Consider the following 17,931-nt stretch of genomic DNA (forward strand, 5'->3'; position numbering starts at 1 on the left):
CATGGGGGAGATTGAGCCAATAATTACATCACTCTCATGGATATGATGGAGTGCCTAGCAGAATATTAAAATACTAAGTACTCAGTAGTACCGCTGCTTTATAAAAAAAGGAGAAAGGGATAATGTTGACAATTTTAGACCTATTGTATTTGCTAAAATTATTGAAAAGGCTGTGTATGTAAAGATAATTGATCATTTTACTTCACATAATTTGTTATAAAATGTACAGTTCGGCTTTAGAAGTGGTTTATCAACTGAAAATGCCATATTCTCTTTTCTCTGTGAGGTACTGGATGGATTAAACAAACAGTTTCGAACGCAAGGTATCTTTTTTGATTTAACTAATGCATTTGATTGTGTTGATCACAAAATATTGCTCCAGAAGTTGGACCATTACGGAATACGGGGAGTAGCTCACAATTGGTTCACCTCTTACTTTAACAACAAACAGCAAGAGAGCCTTATTCACAGTGTTGAGAATGGCTGTGGTGTGGGTCTGAGTGGGGCACACTCAAATGGGGGGGGGGGGGGGGGTGCCCTAAGGATCAGTGCTGGGGCCACTCCTGTTTCTTATTTATATAAATGATATGCCCTCTAACATTATAGGTAATTCTAAAATATTACTGTTTACTGATGGCACTAGTTTGGCAGTAAAAGATGTTGTGTGCAACATTGACTCTGTTTCAAATAGTGCAGTTCATGATATACGTTCATGGTTTTCAGAAAATAAAGTGACACGAAATCACAGTAAGACTCAGTTTTTACACTGTGTAACACACAGTTCAACTAAACTCGAAGCTTTAATTTCACAGAATAAGCATGGATTAGTGAAACTGAACAGTTCAAATTTCTTGGTTTTCAGATAGATAGTAAACTGTCGTGAAAAGATCACGTTCAGGACTTAATAATGCCATTTTTGCTATTCGAGCGGTATCTGAAGTTAGTTACAGTTATTTTCATTCGCTTATGTCGTTGGTATTATATTTTGGGGCAACTCTTCGCCTTCTCAAACGATATTTGTGGCTCAGAAACGGGCAGTTCGAGCAATAAGTGGTGTTAGTTCGCCAACCTCTTGTCGACCCCGGTTCACTACTATGGCTCTTCTGACATTGGCCCCTCAATATGTGTATTCTTTACTGTCGTTTCTTGTTGCCAGTATCAGATTATTCGCAAGAATTAGCAACTTTCACTCAGTTAATACTAGGCAGAAATTCAGTTTGTATTTGGAATGCACTTTCTTGACTCTTGTGCAGAAAAGCGTGCAGTATACTGCTGCATCCATTTTCAGTAAACTACCACAAGAATTCAAAAATTTTAGCAGTAAACCACGTGCTTTCAAATCGAAACTGACGAGTTTTCTCATGGGTCACTCCTTCTATTCTGCTGATGAGGTCATTGAAAAATTAAGCTGATTCCTATTTATATTCTTGATTGCGTTTACATAAACTTATGGCTTGACTTACTTTGGATTCATGAACATTTTATTTTATCTGTTATTACTTTTATATTGTAATTTCATGTACTGACACTTTCCGTGACCTTGGAGATGTACTCCGCAATTTGGTCCTACGGAACCAGACGTGTAAAATAAAAACAAAAAATATAGGATGATTCAGTTAAGTTGTTCACTTCAGATACTTCCCGTAACGTTTAAAATATCGTAAATCTGTTTTCATCCACAACAGATGAATCCTAAGTAGTAAATATCGTAGTTTCTACGAAATACGTTTCGGATTTTGAACAATGAAACGCGGCTGAATTCTTTTCTTTTACTGCTATTCTATTAGCTCCATAAATTAATTTAGATTCTTTTGAATAGGCGCAGTTGATACAGATATCTCTGTAATTAATATAGCTACGAAAAGAGACCACTCGGCTTTTAGTGAAGAAATCGTCACAATTCGTCTGTGTGGTAACAGATATACGTATCTAAGACGGTTCAGAAATCACCCAATATATTTAATTTACTTTTAAAAGAGTGCGAACGTCGAGTAACCAGATAGTAATCCATAAAGTATCGTCACTTGAAAATATCTTTCACGTATGACTTTTTCAAAGAAAATTTGTGTGAAATCTTATGGGACTTAACTGCTAAGGTCATCAGTCCCTAAGCTTACACATTACTTAACCTAAATTATCCTAAGGACAAACACACACACCCATGCCCAAGGGAAGACTCGACCCTCCGCCGGGACCAGCAGCACAGTCCATGACCGCAGCGCCTTAGAGACTTTTTCAAAATTCAAATCAGGTCACAAATGTTGTTTGAAAACGTCATTTGGTTTATTGGGGAATAATCTGGCTAAAATAACAGTCTAGATGGCAATGATTTATTACGACCTGTTTCGGCTTTAAATTACAGTTATCTTAAGATGTGTTGTCCCCCCCCCCCCCCCCCCAGGTTCAAAATGGTTCAAATGGCTCTGAGCACTATGGGACTTAACATCTATGGTCATCAGTCCCCTAGAACTTAGAACTAAGAACTACTTAAACCTAACTAACCTAAGGACATCACACAACACCCCCCCACCCCCCCACCCCAGGGCTGGAGACTTTAACTTAAAGTCGAAACCGGTCGTAATACGAGGGCGGTTCAGAAAGTAACCTCCGATTGGTCACAGTGCGGGTTGTGGGGGGGGGGGGGGGGGGAGTAGCGACGCCATCTGTGCGTTCACGCACTCAACAGGTCACTCGGCATCAAGCCGTGGTCGAGTGAACGTCGTACCTGCGCTAGTTTAGTTTTTGTGGCAGTTTGAAATGTGTGGTGCAATAGAAAACCCCGCCAAATGTGAAGTGCGTGCTGTCATAAGGTTTTTTACAGCCAAAGGATATTCTGCAGCAGCTATTCATCGTGAGCTTTGTGCCGTGTACGGACCAAGAGTTATGAGTGAAGGAGTTGTCCGTGAATGGGTACGTTTATTTAAAAGTGGACGAGAAAACGTTCATGATGAAGAGAGGAGTGGTAGACCATCATTGGTGACTGACGAACTCGTTCAGACAGTTGATGCAAAAGTTCGTGAAAATCGACGTTTCTCAATGTCGGAGTTATCTACTGGTTTTCCACAGATTTCTAAGACTCTCTTGTATGAGATAGTGACAGCAAGATTGGGTTACCGTAAGTTCTGTGCACGATGGGTGCCCAAAATTCTTACCGACCACCACAAAACCCAAAGAATGGCCTCTGCATTAGACTTTCTGTCACGTTATGAGGACGAAGGAGAACCATTGTTAAACAGAATCGTGACCGGTGACGAAACCTGGATTAAGTACGTGAACCCTGAGACAAAAGAACAATCAAAGATGTGGGCACATTCAAATTCACCTACCAAACCAAGAAAAGCCTCGCAAGATTTTTCTGCCAGAAAACTGATGGCAACGGTGTTTTGGGATGCCAAAGGGGTGGTGTTGGTTGAATTCATGGAACATGGTACGACCATTAATCAAGACGTGTACTGTGAAACAATAAAAAAGTTACGACGGGCTATACAGAACAAACGCCGTGGTATGCTGACTTCCGGTATCGTTTTTTTGCACGATAACGCCCGTCCTCACTCTGCTCGCAGAACAACGGCCCTTCTTGAGTCCTTCAAGTGGGACGTTATCAACCATCCACCTTACAGCCCAGACCTGGCGCCAAGTGATTATCACCTCTTCATGCATTTGAAGAAATGGCTCGGGTCACAGCGGTTTGATGACGACGAAGAGCTCAAAGATGCGGTCACAGGCTGGCTCCAGGCACAAGCGGGTGATTTTTATGCAGAAGGAATTTCAAAGCTTGTGAAGAGATATGATAAGTGCCTCAATCGCTATGGAGACTATGTAGAAAAATAGTGCAAAGATGTAGTTGTAAGATGTATATATTAAAATATTTTTATTTAACTTGGTGTATTCTTTTAAATCAACCGGAGGTTACTTTCTGAATGGCCCTCGTAGATAAACATCATTGCGATCTAGGCTGTTATTTATACCAAATTATAGCACCAGATCGCTCTTCTGCTATGGACAATGTTGTCTAAATTTATGTTGGTGAATATTTTAATTGTCTGCAACGTTATAATTGTACCATAATGTATCTTTACGCTATTCGCACTGCCTGACCCAAAAATAAATAAATAAATAATAAAAAACGAAGCAGTTAGATGAGGACGACTAAACGAAATGATGCTTCACAGACTGAGAGTGTATGCGGTGTTGCTTCGGTGATTACAAAATCGAGCCAAATTGACATTGTCAGTATGAACTCGCTTATCAGTATGACGTTGCACGCCCCCCTGGCCATGATACAGGCACCGATTCGGTGAAGAAGGGTATCGTTAAGCTACTGCATTTTCTCCTGAGGCAAGTTGGACCATAAATGTCGAACCTAATCCTCGATCTTCTGGGACAAAGCTACCATCTGAGCTTGTCACACATGTGTTCTATCGGGGACAGATATGGAGGTCTTGCTGGCCACAGTACGTCAGAATCATACAGGCGGTACACAGAAACACGTCCTTTGTGAGGAAGATCATTGCCCTGTTGAAAAATTACACCACGATATCCTCTCATGAGAGAGCGATAAACCAGAGGACGCAGGATGTCCCTGACATACCGTTATCAGTAGTGCCTCAGTCGCTACCAGCCATGATATGAAGTCAGACCCGATGGCTCCTCATACCATGACGCCAGCAGTAACACCACTGTGTCTCTCCGAAACATTGGAGGAATAGGACCTTTCTCCAAGTCCCCGCTATACTGCCGACGATGATTCTCAGGATTGGTGCAGACCCGCGATTCAACGCTGATCACAATAGAACGCCAGTCATTAGCAATACAGGCTTCCCTGTCACGCCACCCACCACTTCAAATGCAGCAGTTTGTGTTGTGGTGTTAATGGCAGCCTACGTACGGAACGACAATTCTCTTGTACGGCTGCTGCTAGTCTCCAACCAATAGTGCAGAATGACATACACTACTGGCCATTAGAACTGCTACACCACAAAGATGAAGTGCCACAGACGCGAAATTTAACCGACAGGAAGAAGATATGCAACTGATTAGCTTTTCAGAGCATTCACTCAAGGTTGACGCCGGTGGCGGCGCCTACAACGTGCTGACACGACGAAAGTTTCAAACCGATTTCTCGTAGACAAACAGCAGTTGACCAGCGTTGCCTGGTGAAACGTTGTTGTGATGCCTCGTGTAAGGAGGAGAAATGCGTACCATCACGGTTCCGACTTTGACAAAGGTCGGATTGTAGCCTATCGCGATTTCGGTTTATCGTATCGTGACACTGCTGTTCGCGTTGGTCGAGATCCAATGACTGTTAGCAGAATATGGAATCGGTGGGTTCAGGAGGGTAACAAGGAACGCCTGCTGGATCCCAACGGCCTCGTAGCACTAGCAGTCGAGATGACAGGCATCTTATCCGCATGGCCGTAACGGATCGTGCAGCCCCGTCTCGACCCCTGAGTCAACAGATGGGGACGTTTGAGAGACAACAACCATCTGCACGAACAGTTCGACGACGTTTGCAGCAGCATGGACTATCAGCTCGGAGACCATGGCTGCGGTTACCCTTGACGCTTCATCGCAGACCGGAGCGTCTGCAATGGTGTACTCAGCGACGAACCTGGGTGCACCAATGGCAAAATGTCATTTTTTCGGATGAACCCAGTTTCTGTTTACAGCATTATGATGGTCGCATCCGTGTTTGGCGACATCGCAGTGTACGCACATTTGAAGCGTGTATTCGTCATCGCCATACTGGCGTATCACCCGGCGTGATGGTGTGGAGTGCCGTGCCATTGGTTACACGTCTCGGTCACCTCTTGTTCGCATTCACGGCAGTTTGAACAGTGGACGTTACACATTTCAGATGTGTTACGACCCGTGGCTCTACCCTTGATTAGATCTCTGCGAAACTCTACATTCCAGCAGGATAATGCACGACCGCATGTTGCAGGTCCTTTATGGGCCTTTCTGGATGCAGAAAATGTTCGACTGCTGGCCTGGCCAGCACATTCTCCAGATCTCTTACCAGCTGAAAACATCTGCTCAATGGTGGCCGAGCAACTGGTTCGTCATAATACGCCAGTCACTACTCTTGATGAACTGTGGTATCGTGTTGAAGCTGCATGGGCAGCTGTACCTGTACACGCCACCCAAGCTCTGACTCAATGCCCAGGCGTATCAGGGCCGTTATTACGGCCAGAGGTGGTTGTTCTGGGTACTGATTTCTCAGGATCTATGCATCCAAATTGCGTGAAAATGTAAGCACATGTCAGTTCTAGTATAATATATTTGTCCACTGAATAGCCGTGTATCATCTGCATTTCTTCTTGGTGTAGCAATTTTAACGGCCAGTAGTGTAGAATGCACGGAGTCCATTACTTGTTCTCGCATAGCAGCCGCGGAAGTGAAGGGGTGATAATGTGCTTGGTATATGCGATTGTAGTCTTTCTCGGCGTACTCCACTGATGAGTTCTTCCCGAGTTGCGACAAGACGTAACCACCACTCGGCTGATAACCCGAGAAGGATTCATCAATGTGCTTGGTGTATAGTACGACGATACTTCCTTGTTGAGGTGAGACGTGGCCGACCGGAACCCTGAAGACGAGTATGCATCCCATTTGTTATCTGATCCTTCCACATAGTAGATTCTATCCCACTTGCTAAATTGTTTTCACACTATGTAAGTTATCCCACTTCCCCACTTTTCAAAGAGTTGATGTTCCTGTTGCTCGAAACTCGTTCCCTTTCAGAAGTTTTTAGTATTATTTCAGGATCTCTTTTTCTGTATTCTATCTGTTGTGCGTCCGCTGCTCGTGGTCTTGCGGCAGGGTTCTCGCTTCCCGCGCACAGGGTCCCGGGTTCGATTCCCGACGGGGGCAAGGATTTTCCTTGCCTCGAGATGACTGGGTGTTGTTGTGTTGTCTTCATCATCATCATCATTCGACCCCATTACGGTCAGAGGAAGGCAATGGCACACCACCTCCGCTACGACCTTGCCTAGTCGGCGGTGCGTGTCTCCCGCATCGTTCCCTACGCTCCTCGGAGTATGGGACCTCATCACCATCATCTGTTGTCCAAAGCTGTCTGAGTATGAAAGTTTGTGTTACTACACTAATTGTGTCGACAGCAGTTTTGTTAATTATTGCATAATCTACCGTGGTAGAACTAGAATCTAAGACCCTGGTATCCATGGTAACTATACCTCTGTCAGACAAGGAAGTTCACACATTACAAATATTTTAAGAAAATCTATCAGGGATAACTTACATAGAGTGAAAACAATTCAGCAAGCCATGTGGCCAATATTCTTTCATAAACTTTCCACGGATGATAATCCGCAACGTTCCCTCTGTGGCATATCGTGGTGCGAATATGTTCAGGCAGAAGCCAGTGGTAATCCATATACGCTGGCCGCGGTGACCGTGCGGTTCTAGGAGTTTCAGTCCGGAACCGCGCGACTGCTACGGTCGCAGGTTCGAATCCTGCCTCGGGCATGGATGTGTGTGATGTCCTTAGGTTAGTTAGGTTTAAGTGGTTCTCAGTTCTAGGGCACTGATGACCTCAGATGTTAAGTCCCATAGTGCTCAGAGCCATTTGAACCATTTTTAACCCATATACCCACAAACATTGTTTGCCACTTGCTGTTGTAGACGCTATAAAACCAGCTGTCAGGTACCTAGCCAATCCTGAACTGCTGAAAAATGTGTACATGGGAAAACACAGAATATAAATGAGAGCTAAAATCACTTTATATGGATGCGTTGTCCAAAACAGTATTTGTGTTCCCAGTTGTTGTGAAGATAGTTGCATGTGACGCCTGTCTAGAGTTCAATAGTGGAAATGTAGGTAGGATTAACTGCCTGCAGAGACTAGGCTTCCATCCAGGTGAAGTCACACTGAAGGTACTCAGAAGCATCGATGGCGCACGACTGGACAAAGCTCAGACAGCAGAAGAAAAACGGCAGAAGTTGGCTAGGCATAGCAGGCTGGGGAAGAGACTACCCCAGGAAGACGAGGAAGAGAATAAATATTTTGGATACGGACAGCATTAGTCACTAGATGTATAGCAATATTGCCAAAAATTGGAATAAAATCTTTAAATGCGAGTTGCCGTCAACTGACATTTTTGAGCTGTAATGTACCTTCACTCAGGAACTAAAAAAGCTAACATCCTGAAATTCGGCATAGTTCTTAACAATTACCTACTGAATAATTTTGTGCAGCATTTTTCCGTTATCGTTTCTCTGAGAAAAGTTCTCCTTTAAAATTTGGGAAGTATAGAGCAGTACCAGGTAATACAAAACTGAAAAATTAATTTCAAAACGATGACCTTGAACAAAAATCTGTGCCACAGGTTCAACTAACCTCTTATGCAGATGTCAACTGTGTAATTCCATTTTCAGTACTTGATTAGTTTACGAGAAAAGGTACATTATAGAAACTATATTAATGAAAAATTCAAATCCTTATAAAATGTACGTCAACAAGGCTTTTCAAACAAAAATTGCTCAGCCTATCAAGCATTATGTTGTACATAATAGTCTCAAGTTTTACTATTTCATCTGTAATAGTTTTGGAGATATGTATGTCTAAGAACAATAATGCATTTTTCCCTGCGTCTGCTCTTAAAGATATTGATTTTTCCAAATTTTGTTTTTAAACAAGTACAAACAAAAGAAATATTTTTTGCTGTTCATTCAGTAGGGTTGACATAAACTAGCAAACATTTTACTTGAAATAATATTAGTAGCTGTTACCTGGGAGCCCACAAGCTGGAACATCTTTTGAAACTGTTACTATCATGTCCCTTCAGCATTATTTAATTAGTTACAAGTGTTCAGCACTGCGTCTTTAGTAAAAAATGTGCTACAGTGTGTAGCAAGTGCCGAGATATAGAATATCTGCTTACCACATTGAGATTCTTACAGACTGGGTACTGCCGGAAGAAAAATGCAAGGATTGCGCTATTAGTGATTCATTTGTTACTGTCATCGGCGAACAGGTGGCGCTCAGGAGGTCGGTTTGTGCATTCTCTGGTTTGGCTCTGAAGGCAGTAAACGTGCCGAGCTTAGAGGTGAACAGTGTGTGCAACATTCATTCTAGGGTACAACACTTTCCTGCCAACGAGTACGTACTACTGTAGGAAAGTTCAGGCGCTTGAACGGTGTCACATAATGGGCCTTCGGAAATCTGGACGGATTGCTTCCCATGTTGACCGCAATACATCGGTGACGCGTTCCTGCTCTCAGCAGTGGTCTGTGGAACGTTCCCGCACCTGTAGACCAGATTCTGAACGTCCGCATACTACAGACGCATGGCAAGATCGACGCATTGTGCGAGCAGTGGTGGCTGGATGAACATCATCCAGGGAAGAAATACGGACACATGCTGCATCTGATGTGTCACCAACGACAACAGGGAATCACCTGGTTGCTGCAGATCACTTGTGCCTCTTGTCACGTTACCATTGACATCATCAAGCACGGCTACTCCGGTGTCGTGAAAGGGTCGGCTGGAGGGTGGAAAGTCACGCTGTTGTCTTCAGTGGTGAGAATAGGTTCTGTCTGTATGCGAGTGGTGGACTTACAGGTGCACAGCGTAGATCTGCTGAGCAGCCTGTTTGGAGTACATTCGCCCACGACACTCTGAAACGTCCTCTTAGAAAATTATGTATTGCTGTGCTGGTAAACCTCTACGTTATATGATTTTCAAACAGCTGAGCAAAACTGAAAATACTCAGACATTTCTCTCTTTACTTATTCTGATCAACACTAAACTGACACACAATATTTTTAGCGCAACGCAATATGACTGTCAATAATCCCTACAAAGGAATGACCGTGACTAACAATAACCTATGCCTTTCATGAATCACTTACCTCACAAAAATCTTTCTTACTCGAACTACTGCAATACAGCGAACGCCAATACTGCCAGCTAAATAAAAGATTCTAACTTCTGAAGGCACCAACTGCTGATAGGCATAGTTAGCAAATGAAAGATTTCAGTTCATCACATCCAGTCTTACAAATTTCGCTTTTCTGACGGACATACGTCCAGATCGTCCGCTCTCAAATCTCTGCCATCTCTCTTCCCACATCCACCACTGCTGTCGGCTCACCTCCAACTGCGCAACGCTACGCGCTGTTCACATCCAACTGCCCAACACTACAATAACAAATATTCCAACAATGCCAGCCAGCCACAGACTGCACGCAACACAATCAGTGATTTTCATACAGAGCGCTACGTGGCGTTACCAACATGAACACCTAAACAGCCTAGTTACAACTCAGGTGCCACACCGCGCTTCAAGGTGTGAGGGACCTTCAGTTACAACTCGCGGTCACATTTGGTGTTTCTGGAGGGTAAACCAACCAATGCACACGACATTGCACAGGCTGTTATCCCTGTTGTACTGCCATTTCTTGGACAGGAAGTTGATATGTTTCTTTCAGCAGGATAATGCACGTCCATATTGGGCTACTGCGATGTAATGCGCTCTTTGTGGCGTAAAACTGCTGTGGCCAGTAATATCGCCAGATCTCTCGCCAATTGAACAAGTATGGTGCACAATGAAGCTGGAACTTCTTCATTGACCAGAGCCTGCAAGAAGCATTGCCGAAGTGAGCCTAAAGGTGCAAGATGCTCGGTACAATTTATCGTAGGATGCCATACGGCACCTTTATGATCGTTTACATGCGAGAATACAAGTTTGCATTGCTGCCAGATTGGGCTGTACTCCGTGTTCATGCGACTGTTTGGGCAACCTTTAGAATGACATTTATGTTTCATTTGGTCTGAATTTATCATATAGTCCTATATTGATGAACTACCTGTAACATCACTTGTGAATAAAATGATCTTGATACGGATGTGGGAGCAAAGCGGTCGCGGTTTTGCTTAAGAGGCGTGCTGGAATTCACTATATTGATTGAGAGAAGCAGCAAAACCGTATATGTGTGTTGGAGGGGGAAAGGACAGAGATGGCTTTGGTGACAGGAAGGCTGGTGTGAAAGAAACCTGTTCCCCAAATAACAGTCTTTTATATGTGTGAAAGGATCCTGTTCCCCAAATTAACAAACAATGTGTGTGTGTGTGTGTGTGTGTGTGTGTGTGTGTGTGTGTGTGTGCGCGCATCTCACACGGTACACATAACAGTCGTGCATTAGACACAAAGCTACAGCCGCGACATATTTTCGTCACTTAAAATGAATAAGAAGCCCAGAACTAAAGAAAAATTAAGCTACTTACTTTACTGTGATTTACGAAAGGTAAGCATAAACGAGAAAGTTTAAAAAACTGCGTTGTTGTAAGGATTACAGAAACGGGAGCTAGTTCCAGAAAATTAGCAACATGTACTGGTGAGACGGGTTGCGTTAACTTACATACACACGATCCGGGATGAGTGTACGGGCGCTGCTGCAGTTCGCAGTACTCTGCTAAGCGGAAGACTGCCAACTCCTCAGTACTCAGTGGATGGCTCATCTTTGTGTCTTCTTCGAACAGTATCAAGCAGCAGACAAAGACACACTTCAAAGAATGAATTCATCGCTGCTACATTAACAAAGACGTAGCAGGATCTTTCTCAAATATCCAGTCGATAAGACATTCACAATACCGTGTGATTGAAATAAGCATCCTCAATTATGTTTTCGTCTGGGGCAGTTAACCTTCCCGTCCAAGAATTCAATTTAACTGATGAATGACGCAACCAGCCGCAGAGACTTTTTAGATTTTTATTTTAATTCCGATGTCTGTTTCGGGCTACCATGCCCATCTTTAGATCGCTAATATTTGCAGTTATACAGATGTTTTGACGAACAGTATGTCATCTGCTCCCACACTGCACAAGAATATTTAAGTATTTAGTGCCACTTTATAAGTTATTTCATTAATAAACTTATGCTAAAGTACTTTCATTTATTTATATAAGATGAAAATTATTTGTGTTCACTCACATAAGTTCCAATAGATGGCGATTTGTTTTGTCGTGATACATACGGTTTTGCAGGTCGATGTAGGGCCTATACGTTGTTGAATTCCACACAGCACACATATTGTAAATAAATTACTGTGGCCACGTCAGAATATTTTCAATGTCTATGTAGAGCATCACAGATGTGGTATCCTCTTGATTTTTTTTGTTTCCACAGTAAAGATTATCATTAAGCAAAGATACAAAGATATCATTCATTTCCTATCGGCCAAAGATGTGAGCAGAGCAAAGATGATGTTTTCGATGGGCAAAATATAACATGTTAATAACAGAAAAATGTTTGCACTGTAAGAGTAAACTTGTTATCAAAAGACAGCAGGACAAATTGCTTTTAGGCTTTTTTTAACTCTCAGTGGAAATTCTGACGAAATGTTTTAGTGGAAATTAATTGCATACTATAAATTAGGCTTATACCTGCATACATTTATGTACACTAATATCTGATTATCATTACGGTTTATAAGTTAGCTGCAGGAAACACAGAATTAAAAAGTTGGAGGGTGTGACAAGAGCAACCCATGGGTTCTTCATGATAGTTATATTTATACAATTTTATATTGATATCTGAAACTGCAGTGTTGTGATTCTTAGCGGACCACTTTCTATTTGATTTCTGTAAACAGTCCAAGGAAATTATTAAAAAATGTTTATTGGCTAGCTCCAGCTGCTTATTTAGAATGTATCGGGGTGAGCTGAGGGCGTGAATATATATTTCTAGTTCCTCGAAGAGGTCCATTCTCTTGCCTTTGTTAGTGGTATGTAATATCTGTAAGTTGTCATTAATGTTAGAAACAGAGTGTCCATATTGATTCATGTGAGTAGTTATTGCAGATATACTTAAATTTTTCAGTCTAAAGGCATCCTTGTGTTCGCAATATCTTAGACAGGAGCTTTTGCCGGTCTGTACAAGATAAAATCTGAGACAGTTATCACAAATAATCTTATAAATTCCTGATCTTTCTACACGTTGGTTGATGAACTGCTCTGTGGTCACACTGATAGCAGCGGCGTCAGGCGGTTTTTGTCTTGCAGCTCGAAGTGCATGCATCATGGACACAGAAAGACTTACAGAGGAGGTGAGACAATACAAATGTTATGTTGCACAGTGTTATTCATGCGGAAACTTATTTGAACTTCTTTCCTTCGCAAAAGATTGGCAGTTTGGTACGAGATTGTACCTAGGAAGGGAATGCATCCAAAGAGTACCTCTTCTGCTGCTGAATTCGTATTACTGCAGGTGATTTACTATCTTAAATAAAATATTTAAAAAGGTATTTGTGGCTAGTTGCGTCATTTAGCAAGGCTGTGGAGTTCACGAAAGCCATGGATAAAATAATGTTGTTGTTGTGGTCTTCAGTCCAGAGACTGGTTTGATGCAGCTCTTCTTGCGACTGTATCGTGTGCAAGCTTCTTCATTTTCGATTAACCACTGCAATCTACATCCTTCTGAATCTGCTTAGTGTATTCATCTATTGGTCTTCCTCTACGATTTTTAATCTCACACTTCCTTCCAATACTAAAATGATGATCCCTTGATGCTTCAGAAAGTGTCCTACCAACCGATCCCTTCTTTTGTGCCACAAATTCCTCTTTTCCCCAGTTCCTTTCAGTACCTGCTGTACCACCACATTTCGAAAGATTCTCTTCTTGTTCAAACTATTTATCATCTATGTTCCACTTCCATACACGGCTACACTCCATACACATACTTTCGGAAAAGACTTCCTGACACTTAAATCTATACTCGATGTTAACAAATTTCTCTGCTTCAGAAACGGTTTCCTTACCATAGCCAGTCTACATTTTATATCCTCTCTACTTCGACCATCATCAGTTATTTTGCTCCCCAAATAGCATAACTCATCTACTACTTGTAGTGTCTCATTTCCTACTCTAATCCCCTTTGCTTTTGTTGATGTTCATCTTATATCCTCCTTTCAAAACACTGTCCATTCCGTTCAACTGCTCTTCCAGGTCCTTTGTCATCTCTGGCAGAATTACAATGTCATCGGCAAAGCTCAAAGTTTTTATTTCTTTTCCATGGATCTTAATTCCTACTCCAAATTTTTCTTTTGTTTCCTTTACGGTTTGCTCAATATGCAGACTGAATAACATCAGGGATAGACTACAACCTTGTATTACTCTCTTCTCAACCACTGCTTCCCTTTCATGCCGCTTGGCTCTTGTAACTGCCATTTGGTTTCAGTTCAAATTGAAAATAGCCTTTCGCTCGCTGTATTTTACCCCGACCACCTTAAAAAAATAATATTCAATGTAATTTCCAGTTTCTGGTCGGAATAGTATCAGGGAATGAAAATGCGAAGAAAAAGGCATATGACATTAGAAAACTTTGGTTGCTTTTCTGTTTACTGTGCTTTACGAATCATTGTCAGTAAACTTAAGGCACCAGTATAGAGCCGAGATTGTATTTATCTGTTTGGTGTGGTAGGAAATAAACCACGGGGCTACTCAGAAGTCTGACGCAACAGTTAACAGCCAGACGGACTCAGCCTAGTGAAGGCTTACTGAATTTTAAAGGTGTCCTGGCCTAACCCATATAATGAGTAACGGCGGATCTAAAATGTATACACTACTCGCCATTAAAATTGCTACACCACGAAGATGACGTGCTACAACGCGAAATTTAATCGACGGGAAGAAGATGCTGTGATATGCAAATGATTAGCTTGTCAGAGCATTCACTCAAGGTTGGCGCCGGTGGCGACACCTACAACGTGCTGACATGAGGAAAGTTTCCAACCGATTTCTCATACACAAACAGCAGTTGACCGACGTTGCCTGGTGAAACGTTGTTGTGATGCCTCGTGTAAGGAGGAGAAATGCGTACCATCACGTTTCCGACTTTGATAATGGTCAGATTATAGCCTATCGCGATTGCGGTTTAACGTATCGCGACACTGCTGCTCGCGTTGGTCGAGATCCAATGATTGTTAGCAGAATATGGAATCGGTGGGTTCAGGAGGGTAATAGGGAACGCCGGGCTGAATCCCAACGGCCTCGTAGCACTATCAGTCGAGATGACAGGCATCTTATCCGCATGGCTGTAACGGATCGTGCAGCCACGTCTCGATCCCTGAGTCAACAAATGGGAACGTTTGCAAGACAACAACCATCTGCACGAACAGTTCGACGACGTTTGCAGCAGCATGGACTATCAGCTCGGAAACCATGGCTGCGGTTACCCTTGACGCTGCATCACAGACAGGAGCGCCTGCGATTGTGTACTCAACGACGAACCTGGGTGCACGAATGGCAAAACGTCATTTTTTTCTGATGAATCCAGGTTCTTTTTACAGCATCACGATGGTCGCATCCTCGTTTGGCAACATCGCGGTGGACGCACATTGGAAGCGTGTATTCGTCATCGCCATACTGGCGTATCGCCCGGCGAGATAGTATGCGGTGCCATTGGTTACACGTCTCGGTCACCTCTTGTTCGCATTGACGGCACTTTGAACAGTGGACGTTACACATTTCAGATGTCTTACGACCCGTGGCTCTACCCATTATTTGATCCCTGCGAAACCCTACATTTCAGCACCACAATGCACGACCACATGCTGTAGGTCCTGTACGGGCCTTTCTGGATACAGAAAATGTTGGACTGCTGCCCAGGCCAGCACATTCTCCAGATCTCTCACCAATTGGAAACGTCTGGTCAATGGTGGCCAAGCAACTGGTTCGTCACAATACGCCTGTCACTACTCTTGATGAACTGTGGTATCGTGTTGAAGCTGCATGGGCAGCTGTACCTGTAGAGCCATCCAAGCTCTGTTTGACTCAATGCCCTGGCGTATCAAGGCTGTTATTACGGCCAGAGGTGGTTGTTCTGGGTACTGAATTCTCAGGATATATGTATCCAAATTGCGTGAAAATGTAATCACATGTCAGTTCTAGTATATTATATTTGTCCAATGAATACCCGTTTATCATCCGCATTTCTTCTTGGCGTAGCAATTTTAATGGCCAGTAGTGTATATTAAGGCCTGGCCAGACAGAATGCGGCCTGGCCGTCCGGCCTGTGGCCTTGAACCGCAGCCGGCAGGCCGCACTGTTGAATCGTTCGTTATTGTATGGCGGCGGTCACAGAGATTGCGGCTCTGACGCACCGGCAGCCGGACTGCCGCACCGGCCGCCGCCTGGTTGTCACAGATTACAGATTCGCCGCAAGCCGGAGCGGCTGCTTGCCTCTGTTGGGGCACTCAACTGCTTTGTGGTCACACTGGAAGCAGCGGCGTGAGGCGGTTTTTGTCTTGCAGCTCGAAGTGCGTGCATCATGGACGCAGGAAGACTTACAGAGGAGGTGAGACAATACAACTTTTTGTATGATACACGCGATTCTGATTTGGAGATGGAATACGTTTGCCCTCGATATACCCTTGACAGAAAGCTGAATTCTCAGAAATAGTGTTGTCATTGTGACGTTCATAATTTCCAGTATTAACTAGTGTTAACTCGTAGTATGGATCAACGATCGCCAGGAGAAGCAGCGAAAAGAGTTGTTTGTAACAGAAGAACTGGTATCCACTATCCTTCGGGCATTTTAACCTGATATGCTTTCCGTTTATGCTTCCAAGGCAGTTTGGAAACCCCCAAAGTTCTAGAAATCCTTCTTCAGATTTCTTCCACATCTCTGTTGTAGGAGTAGGTAAGTACTTGGGCTGTTGAACAGTCCATATTGCCTGGCACACTTGTTTCACAATTTCTGAGACTGTTGAACGTCCTAACCGAAAAGAAAAAGCTATGGTCTAGTGAGTGTCGCCCGTAGTCAAGTATCTGGAAAAAATTAAAATAAATTATGCCGATAGAACGAATAGATAAGTTAACGACCAAAGATATGTTTGTTTAAATTCAAAGACAATGTTATAAATACAATCAAACAAAACAATCTATTAAGTAGAAAGTTCTCTCTAGCGGGACATACGGAACTAGATGTTACCATTGTTTGCTGTATTCGCAAACACTGCAGGTACATTTATCACTCCACTCGTAACGACGGTGTGGAATAGCACTTTCTTCCGCCGAACCTTTCATATGATACAGCAAAACTGAAATGGAGTAAATTATATGACTTCCGTTTGAAGCACAAAGAGGCCACAAATGGTAAAACTTGCCTCAAACAAATGGCTAGTCTGTGCCTTGTATCAATTGGCTTTCTCCAGTTCGTTACGCACTTCTCGATGCTACCTTTTTATCAGGCGATGCAGTTCCTCGAAACATTCTCGCGACATACGAAAATATTTGAAGAACCTATCTTCATCAGACTCTAGATCAATACACAGACAATGGTATTCTCCTAAGCTTTCTCTCTTGATATTAATGTCGTGCACCCAACATCTCCTCTTCTTGGTGCCATTCCGTATCGCTAGTGCGAGATACTCATTTCTGCACTAAAATAAAAAAAAAATAAAAAAACCCTCGCACAAAGATAACGTGTCCCGCGTGAAGCTTCCAAATCGTCTAACGCCAAGACAATCGCGCTACGCATGCAAGCTTAATAATGGGGTTCGGCCCTTTCCACAGTGTTAACAGCTGACGCATCGGGAATCGGTGTGGTCGGCCGGCCTTTGCCCGTGTGGCGTCCCTGGCCGCTGACTGGCCCGGCCTCCCGTTGCGCCGTCCGACTCAGCGGCAGGCCGGATTCTGTCTGGCCAGGCCTTTATCTGCAGCTGGTAGATACTGGACTGCATATGCAAAGACCAAGCTCCGCTGCCGGGCGATATCTTCAGTGGAGCCAGGATTTTGCATGTACAGGGCAAAATCAAGTTGTGCCGCAGTATGGCTGACAAGTTCAACTTTAAGGCCCGTGACAACTGTCTTAATGAGTCGGTTCACAGATCAGAGAAAGGCTAGTGTACGCTACCCACAGTAGCACCGTACCTAGCGAAGAACAGCTGCGTAAGTACTAACCTTCAGG

The sequence above is a fragment of the Schistocerca americana genome, chromosome 2 (assembly GCF_021461395.2).
Source record: "Schistocerca americana isolate TAMUIC-IGC-003095 chromosome 2, iqSchAmer2.1, whole genome shotgun sequence".
Lineage (NCBI taxonomy): Eukaryota > Metazoa > Arthropoda > Insecta > Orthoptera > Acrididae > Schistocerca > Schistocerca americana.